We start from the raw sequence: 9,591 nt of genomic DNA on the forward strand, positions 1-9,591 counted from the left end.
TCATATTTCCCCTCCACACTGTCCTAGTAGAGATTCTCCATGAGGGCTCCACCCCTGCATCAGAATTCTGCCTGGACATCCAGGTGTTTCCATAAATTCTCTGAAATCTAGGTGGAAGCTTCCAAGCCTCAACTTTTTTCCCTCTGCCCACCCACAGGCTTAGCACCACAAAGAAACTGCCAAGTCTTAAAGGCTTGCACCCTCTGAAGCAGTGGCCTGAGATATATCTGGAGCCCTTTTAACCATAGCTGGAGCTGGAGCAGCTGGGGTGCAGGGAGCACTGTTCCAAGGTTACGCAGGGCAGCAGGGCCCTTGGCCTGGCCCAAGAAACAATTTTTCCATTCTAGGCCTCTGGGCCTGTGATGGCAGGGGCTGCTCTGAAGGTCTCTGTCTGCTCTGAAGGTCTCTGTCATGGTTTCAAGGCATTTTCCCGATTGTCTTGGTTACTAACATTTGGCTCCTCTTAAGTAAATTTCTGTAGCTGACTTGAATTCCTTCCCTGAAAATGGGGTTTTCTTTTCTACCACATGGCCAGGCTGCAAATTTTCCAAACTTTTATGCTCTGCTTCCCTTTTAAATATAAGTTCCAGTTCCAGTTTTATGTCATTTCTTTGCTCATGAATATAAGCATAGGCTGCTAGAAGCAGCCAGGCCACATCTTGAATGCTTTGTTGCATAGAAATTTCTTCCACCAGATGCCCTCAATCATCACTCCCAAGCTCAAAGTTTCACAGATCTCTAGAGCAGAGACACAATGCCTCTAACCTCTTTGCTAAAGTATAATAAAAGTCACCTTTGCTCCAATTTCCATTAAGTTCCTCATCCCCATCTGAGACCTCCTCAGCCTGGACTTCACTGTCCATAACACTACCAGCATTTGGTCACAACCATTCAACAAGTCTTTCAGAAGTTCCAAACTTTCATTTTCCTGTCTTCTTCTGAGCCCTCCAAATTGTTCCAACCTCTGCCCATTACCCAGTTTCAACTCACTCACTATCATGAGAACAAAAAGAGAGAAATCTGCCCCTGTGATTCAACCACCTCCCACCAGGTCCTTCCTCCAACACTGAGGATTAAAATTCAACGTGAGATATGGGTAGGGACACAGATCCAAACCACATTAAGAACAGTCTTATACTCTGTGTTCTCAGAAAGATGTTTTAAAACTATCCGCCGGGTGCGGTGGCTCATGCCTGTAATCCCAACACTTTGGGAGGCCGAGGTAGGTGGATCAATTGAGGTCAGGAGCTCAAAACCAGCCTGGCCAACATGATAAAACCCCGTCTCTACTTAAAAAAATACAAAAGTTAGCTGGGTGTGGTGGTGCCCACCTGTAATCCCAGCTACTCAGGAGGGTGAGGCAGTAGAATCACTTGAACAAAGGAGGCAGAGGTTGCAGTGCCAAGATCGTGCCACTACACTCCAGCCTGCAGCCTGGGTGACAAGAGTGAGACTCCATCCCAAAAAAAAACCAAAAACTATCATAGGAACTTCCTTTCTATGATCAAGCCAAACCAGTTTCTTTTGTGAGTGCCAGGATAAACTGCATCCAGAAATATCCCCCCTTGATAGTTTGAAAGAAACAACTGACAGAAATTTCTGTTGGGGTTTGGAAATCAACCAATCAGAGATCACCTGCCTCCAACTCAGGGTTTAGTTGTATGAACCAATCAGGGTTCAGTGGTATTGACCAATCAGAACTCAGCTGCACTGACCAATCAGAACTAAGTTTTTCCATACTTCATTTGCATAAATAGACTTGACTGGGAACCTGGGCAGAGAAACTTTTGCTATAATACCTGAGTCCTCTCTTTGTTCTTTGGAATGCACCTTCATTTTACAATGAAGGCTGCCATCTCTCCAGTTTGCAATTTGTTCTCTGGAATAAAGTCTCTTTCTTCCAAACTCATTTTCAGAGAACTTTTGTTCACAATGTGAAGTCAAGGTTTTCAGTACATAGAGGGGGTAGGTAGATTAGGTAGATAGATAGATAGATACTTGTCTTAGTCTATTTTCTGCTGCTATAACAGAATACCACAAACTGGGTAATTTACAAATAATAGAAGGTTATTTGGCTCATGATTCTGGAGGCTGGAAAGTTCAAGAGCATGGCACTGTCATCTGGCTAAGGTCTTCTTTCTGCATGATAACGTGAGTGGAAGATGGACGTGAGCACACAAGGCAGAGAAAGAAGATCGTCCAAACTCATCTTTTTTTCAGAAACCCACTCCCACAATAACCAACCCACTCCTTCAAAAATGGCCTTAATCCATACATGTAGGGCTTCACCCTCATGACCTAACTACCTCTTATTAGGCACCACCTCCCAACACTGTTGCACTGGGGATGAAGTTTCTAACAAACTTTTGGGGGGATACATTCAAACCATAGCAATACTTAAACCTGAATATCTTTGTGTGTATATATGTGTGTGTGTGTGTGTGTGTTCCCTTTCTCCCTGAGAGGGCCTGGGAGCAGCAAGATCTCAATAACAATGCAAACACCTAGTACTAAGATCGTGGCTTCTAAATACCATTCCCCCATTGAAAGGAAACAATCTGCTTGGAGAAATGGCTGACTTCAGGGCTGATGCAGGGAAAATACAAGGTGAGCCAAGCTGGTTTGAAATGGGTCCCACCAGCTAAACAAGTGATAATTGAAGCATCAAAATAATTATTGAAATCAATAGATAATAACCAATCAAATAAGATAGAAAACTTTGAGTCCATACTAATGGACTGAATTGTATTCTCCCACAAGTCATATGTTGAAAGCCTAACTCCCAATGTCTTTGTAGATATGTATTTGGGAATAGGGCCTTTATGAAGTAATTAAGGTTAAATGAAGTCATAAAGGAGGGGCTTTATAAAAAAAGAAAGAGACCTCTCTCTTTCTGCCATCTGAGGACACACCAAGAAGACTGCCATCTACAAGCAAGGAAGAGAGCCCTCACCAGAAACCAAACCAGGCTGGACTTTGATCTTGAACTTTCCAGATTCCAGAACTGTGAGAAACTTAATTTTTGTTGTTTAAGCCACCCACTCTATGGTATTTTTTTTCCTTCTTCCATGTGTCCAAGGCATGAACCAAGCATGGGCACAGACCAAAAGCCAAGCTGAGATAAACAAGGGGTTGCTTTGTCCCTGGCTGGTATTAGATGGTCACCACCAACCAGATGCTACTCTACCAGGTCGGGAACATCTATGGGCTTTTTATGGTAACCCTAAGCTGACTAATACATTGATATTAATTAATTAGTTAATGGGCAATACAATATTTACATATTTTCATAGTTACCTCCCTACAAAACACTTACTAATTACCAAAGGAAATTATAGTAAAGAAGCCTAGAAGATACCACCTGAACCAAGTGAGGAAAGTGAGCATTGTCAGTAACAGGACAAATTGAAATTATACACCACCTGAGAGTATCTGATAAGAGGAATACAGCTCACTTGTGTGATATTCCTGCTGAATTTAGCCACAAGGAAATATCAGATAAAGCCAAATTGAGGGACATTCTACAACATAAGTTGGTTTGTAACCTTCAAACGTGTTTAGGTCATGCATCAAAACACAGGCAACAAAAAACAAAATAGACAAATAGGACTTCGTTAAACTAAAAAGCTTCTGCACAGAAAAAGAAACAATCCACAGAGTGGAGAAAAAAAAAGTGTAGAATGGGGGCCAGGCACGGTGGCTCATGCCTGTAATCCCAACACTGTGGGAGGCTAAGGTGGGCAGATCACAAAGTCAGGAGACCGAGACCATCCTGGCTAACACAGTGAAACCCCTTCTCTACTAAAAAAATAAAAAAAATTAGCTGGGCATGATGTCACAGGCCTATAGTCCTGGCTACTTGGGAGGCTGAGGCCAGAGAATCACTTGAACCCATGAGATGGAGGTTGCAGTGAGCTAAGATTGCGCCACTGCACTCCAGTCTGGGCGACAGAGCGAGACTCTGTCTCAAAAAAAAAAAAAAAAAACAACTGTAGAATGGGAGAAAATATTTGCAAATATTTATCTGACAGTAAACTAATGTCCAAAATATATAAGGAACTCAAACAACTCAACCAAAACAAAAACAAATAACCCCATTAAAAAGCAGGCAAAAGCTGAGCACAGTGGCTCATGCCTGTAATCCCAGCACTTTGGGAGGCCAAGGCAGGTAGGTTGCTTGAGCCCAGGAGTTCAAGACTAGCACGGGCAACACAGTAAAACCCCTTCTTCACAAAATAAATAAATAAATAAAAATTAGCCAGATGTGGTGGCATATGCCTGTGGTCTCAGCTACTGAAGAGGCTGAGGTGGGAGGATCACTTGAGCCTGGGAAGCAGAGGTTCCAGTGAGCTGAAATCATGCCAATGCACTCAAAGCCTGGGTGACAGAATGAGACCCTGCTTCATAAAAAAAAGTGGCCAAAGGATATGAATAGATATTTTTCAAAAGAAGACATACATATGGGTAACAGATATATGAAAAAATGCTCAGAAATGCAAAGTAAACCCACAATGAGATGTCGTCTTATCCCAGCTATTATTAAAAAAAAACAAAAAACAAAGAGTTGACAAGACATGGAGAAAAGGGAACTCATACACTTTTGATAGAAATGTATATTAGTACAATCTCTATGGAAAACAGTATGGAGATTTCTCAAAAACCTAAAAATAGAATTACCATTCAATCCAGCAATTCCACTACTGAGTATCTATCCAAGGGAAGTAAATCAATATATCAAAAAGATATCTGTACTTGTATGATCATCACAGCACTATTCACAATAGCAAAGATATGAAATCAATCTAAATGTCCATCAATAGATGTATGGATAAAGAAAATTATATATATATATATTACACTATTTAGCCATAAAGAATAAAATCATGTATTTTGCAGCAACATGGATGGAACTGGAGATCATTATCTTAACTGAAACAAGCCAGGCACAGAAAGTCAAAAACCTCATGTTCTCACTCATACATGGCTGCTAAAAAATGTGTACACATGGACATAGTGAGTAGAATGACAGACATTGGAGACTTGGAAGGGAGAGGGGTTGGGGGGGGCAGATGATGAGAAAGAAAGTTAATGGGTACAATGCACATTATTTGGGTGATAGATACCTTAAAAGCCTTGCCTTGACGAATATGCAATCTATGCCTGTAACCCCATGAATTTGTACTAATTTTTTAAAAAGTGTTTAAGTCATTGTATTAGGGTTCTCTAGAGAGACAGAACTAATAGGATAGATATATATATATAAAGGGGAGTTTACTAAGTATTAGCTCACATGATCACAAGGTCCCACAATAGGCCATCTGCAAGCTGAGGAGAAAGGAGAGCCAGTTTGAGTCTCAAAACTGAAGAACTTGGAGTCTGATGTTTGAGGACAGGAAGCACCCAGCATGGGAGAAAGATATAGGCTGGGAAGCTAGGCCAGTCTAATCTTTTTATGTTTTTCTGCCTGCTTTATATTGTAGCTACCCTGGCAGCTGATTAGATGGTGCCCACCCAGATTAAAGGTGGATCTGCCTTTCCCAGCCCACTGACTCTAATTTCCATTGGCAACACTCTCACAGATCAATACTTTGCATCCTTCAATCCAATGAAGTTGACACTCAGTATTAACCATCACAGGCATGAAAGGCAAGGAAAGACTGAAGCATTGTTGCAGATTGAAAGAGCCTAAGAGACTGACAACTAACTGCCACATATGGTTCAGAACTGAATCTTTGACTACAAAGAACAATATCTGATCAATTGGTGAAACATAAATAGGGTCTAAGATTAGATGATAGAAATGTAACAATGTCCATCTCCTAATGTTGATGGCTATATTGTGGCTCTGTAGAAGAATGTCCTTGTTAATAGGAAATACAACTAAAGTATTCAAATGTGATAGGGCATCATGTTAGCAACTTGGTCGCAATTCCAAAAAAAAAAAAAAAAGGTTTTTTACACTGTATTTGCAACTTTTCTGCATATTTGAGATTGCTTCAATATAAAAAAGCAAAGTACAAAATAGAATGTATCATAAAGCAATATTTATGTTAAAATGGGACACTGACTAGCTCTAGAAGAATACCCAAGAAACTAGCAATATTGCTTTCCTCTAGGGAAGAGAACAGGAAAACTGGGAGACAGTCCTGAGGGAGAGGGAAAGACTTACATTTCTTTATTTTTTGAGACAGGGTCTCACTTTGTTGCCCAGGCTGGAGTGTAGTGGCGTGAACATGGCTCACTATAGCCTCAACCTCCTGGGCTCAAGAAATCCTACCACCTCGGCCTCCTGGGTAGCTGGAACTATAGGTGTGCACCACCTTGCCTGGCTAATTTTTTTTATTTTTTGTAGACACGTGATTTTGCCATGTCACCCAGGCTGATCTCAAACTCCTGAGCTCAAGCATTCACCAACCTTGACCTCCCAAATTTCTGGGATTACAGGCATGAGTCACTGCACCCTGCCAAGACTTACATTTCACCTCTTTTACTGAAGTCTTTTTTTACCATATGTATGTACTTTTAATTAAAAAATTTAAATTAATATTTTAAAATAAATAATACATATTTTTAATGTGACCAGAAATTTGATTTCTAGGTATGTACTAGAGAATCACTTGTATATATGTACAATGAGGCATTTAGGAGGATGTTCATTGTAGCATGGTTCTTAGTAATGAAAAATGGAAAACAAGGGTTCATTAATCTAAAAAAGGCATAAATTTAATAGAATATTATATAGCAGCTAAAAAGGACAAAATCTACATGTATTAATATGCGTAGATTGATAAACTATCTTGAATAAAAGGGGCATGCTGCAGAATATAAAAATAGAATATATTTTATGTTAAAAAAAATCAGGCCAGGTGTTGTGGCTCATGCTTGTAATCCCAGTAGTTTGGGAGGCTAAAAAGGGCAGATCACCTGAGGTCAGGGTTTGAGACCAGCCTGGCCAACATGGTAAAACCTCATCTCTACTAAAAATACAAAAATTAGCCGGGTGTGGTGGCTTACACCTATAGTCCCAGCTACTCAGGAAGCTGAGGCATGAGAATCTCTTGAACCCAGGACAGAGGTTGCAGTGAGCTGAGATCACGCCACTGCACTCCAGCCTGGGCAACAGAGTGAGACTCGGTCTCAAAAAAAAAAAAAAAAGAAGAAAAGAAAAGAAAATCAACTGTAGAAGATATGTGTAGTTTCTGTAATTCCTTACTGCTCAAGTCACAAGATTTTTTATTTCCCCAATTGCTCCTATAGATAATATCATTACAGCAAAACCTAAGATTTGTCTTTTTAGTTGTATTTCAGATTTTTGGATTCAGGCAACTGACTGACACCACATGGACTCATGGCTCATGACTCAACTGGTCCTGTGGCCCCACCCCCAGAGGCAGACTCAGTGCATGAGGACCATTCTCCACACCCCCATCATTATATCCCTAGAAAATCAGTGACACCTATTCCCTAGTCTCCTGCCCACCAAACTCTCCTTAAAAAACCCTAACCTCTGAGCCTTTCGGAAGACTGATTTGAGAGATAATTCCAGTTCTACATGGCCAGCCTCATGTCAGTTAAACTCTTTCTTTACTGTAATACCACCACAGTCTCAATGAACTGGTTTTGTCTGTACAGTGGGCAGGAAGAGCCCATCGGGTGATGACACTGTGACTTAACCAATCCTATCCCTTCTTTACAAAGAATGTCCAAGGAAAAATATTTTAAGAAAGGCACATAAGTCAGGGAAGGACATGAAAGAGTATGCCCATGCATCTGGGGACAATGTCCAAGTACAAACTCAAAGGGGCAAGAAATACAGACCGCTTCCTTACCAGATCTGAAGAGCTTCAAGAGGAGAGAGGTGTTAGTGCTGCCACTTGCCAGCCCAGTCTCATATCTCTCTCACTGTCCCATCCTCTGCAACAGCCATGCTTAGAGACATTTAGTTCCTTGAATATCCAAGTTCATTCCTATCCTTGTCTCTGCCTTTCACCCAGAATGCCTTTTCTCTTCTTACCTACCTGCATGGGTTAGAACTCAGTTCCTTTGTGAAGTCTTCTCTCTGCACCAAGAGAAGGTAAGTCACCCTGTCATTGGTGCCCCTGAGCACCTGGTATATACCTGCATTTGTATTTATTGTATAGCCATTACAGAATGTTTTCACCCACAGAACTGGGTTCAGATTCTGGCTCATTTGGCTGTGGAGAATTTTGTCTAACTCACAGAGTTTCTGTAAGGAGTAAATAGAGCACTTGACACAGCATTGCCCTTAAATTAACTCTCTGATGTTCACTCTTTCCTCATAGGAACCATGAGTCAGGTTTAGTGACTTAAGGTACTTAATAAACAATTAATTCTTTAGTAACAGACCCATTCCCATCATTCCCATATGGGGTATATTTTATATATTTTGTATATATAAAATATATATTCATATGCGTATGTGTCTTATAGTAACATTACATTGGTTTTGAAACAGGTAGACATTTTAAAGGAACAGCAATAAGAATAAATCTAAGTCCTGATATCTCCTTTGCATTCCCTAATGAATTATCTTATACATTTGCAAGATTTGGACATTCCACTTCCAAAGGCCCTCATTTCAGATGGCATCAGTAAGAATGCAACCCAGGCCTATCACTCAGGAGTACACTCCTTCAGCAATGGTCAAGTCTTCCTCAGCAGTGAGGCTCTTGCCTCAGGTTGTCACAAAGAGCTTCTACACCATACTTAGAAATGCAGTAGCTACCATCAAACACAGATATTCTCCCATCTCAGCTAGAAACATTGATTACTCTTCCCCTGGCCTTTCTGATAAGGGGATGAAAGTTCTGTGTCACCTCAATGAATCCAATCAAGTTCATATTCAAGATCTTTAAGAGGTAAGGTGCAGTCACTCACACCTGTCATCTCAACACTTGGGAGACCAAAGCAAGAGGATTGTTTGAGGCCATGAGTTTGAGACAAGCCTGGGCAGCATATAAAGACCCTATCTCTAAAAAAAAATTTTTTTTTAATTAGCTGGGCATGATGGTGTGCACCTATAGTCCAAGCTACTCAAGAGCTTGAGGCAAGAGAATTGCTTGAGCCCAAGAGGTCTAAGCTACAGTGAGCCATGATCGTGCCACTGCACTCCATTCTGGGTGACAGAGTGAAATCCTGTCTCTCAAAAATATATTGAAATAGGGCTGGGTGCAGTAGCTCATGCCTGTAATCCCAGCACTTTGGGAGGCCAAGGAGGGTGGATCATTTGAGGTCAGGAGTTTGAGACCAGCCTAGCGAACATGGTGAAACTCTGTCTCTACTAAAAATACAAAAATTAGCTGGGCATGCTGTTATGTGCCTGTAATCCCAGCTACTTTGGGAGGCTGAGGCAAGGTAATCACTTGAACCTGGGAGGCAGAGGTTGCAGTGAGCTGAGATTGCACTACAGTACTCAAGCCTGGGCAACAGAGCAAGACTCAGTCTCTCTCTCTCTCTCTCTCTCTCTCTCTCTCTCTCTATATATATATATATATATATTCTGTTTTCCAGAGAAATGTGGAATATATATATATATATATATAGAGAGAGAGAGAGAGAGAGAGAGAGAGA

The 9,591-nt window shown here is 41.0% G+C and overlaps 1 non-coding gene across 1 annotated transcript; it reads right to left on the bottom strand.

Moving 5' to 3' along the window:
• Positions 1 to 3,066: 3,066 nt before the first annotated feature.
• On the bottom strand, positions 3,067 to 3,200 carry LOC112436807 (small nucleolar RNA SNORA48). Its single transcript, XR_003025498.1, has one exon. It is a non-coding gene; the product is annotated as a small nucleolar RNA SNORA48 (small nucleolar RNA).
• Positions 3,201 to 9,591: the final 6,391 nt, after the last annotated feature.

This window comes from Pan paniscus, chromosome 10 (assembly GCF_029289425.2).
Source record: "Pan paniscus chromosome 10, NHGRI_mPanPan1-v2.0_pri, whole genome shotgun sequence".
NCBI classification, from domain to species: Eukaryota; Metazoa; Chordata; class Mammalia; order Primates; family Hominidae; genus Pan; species Pan paniscus.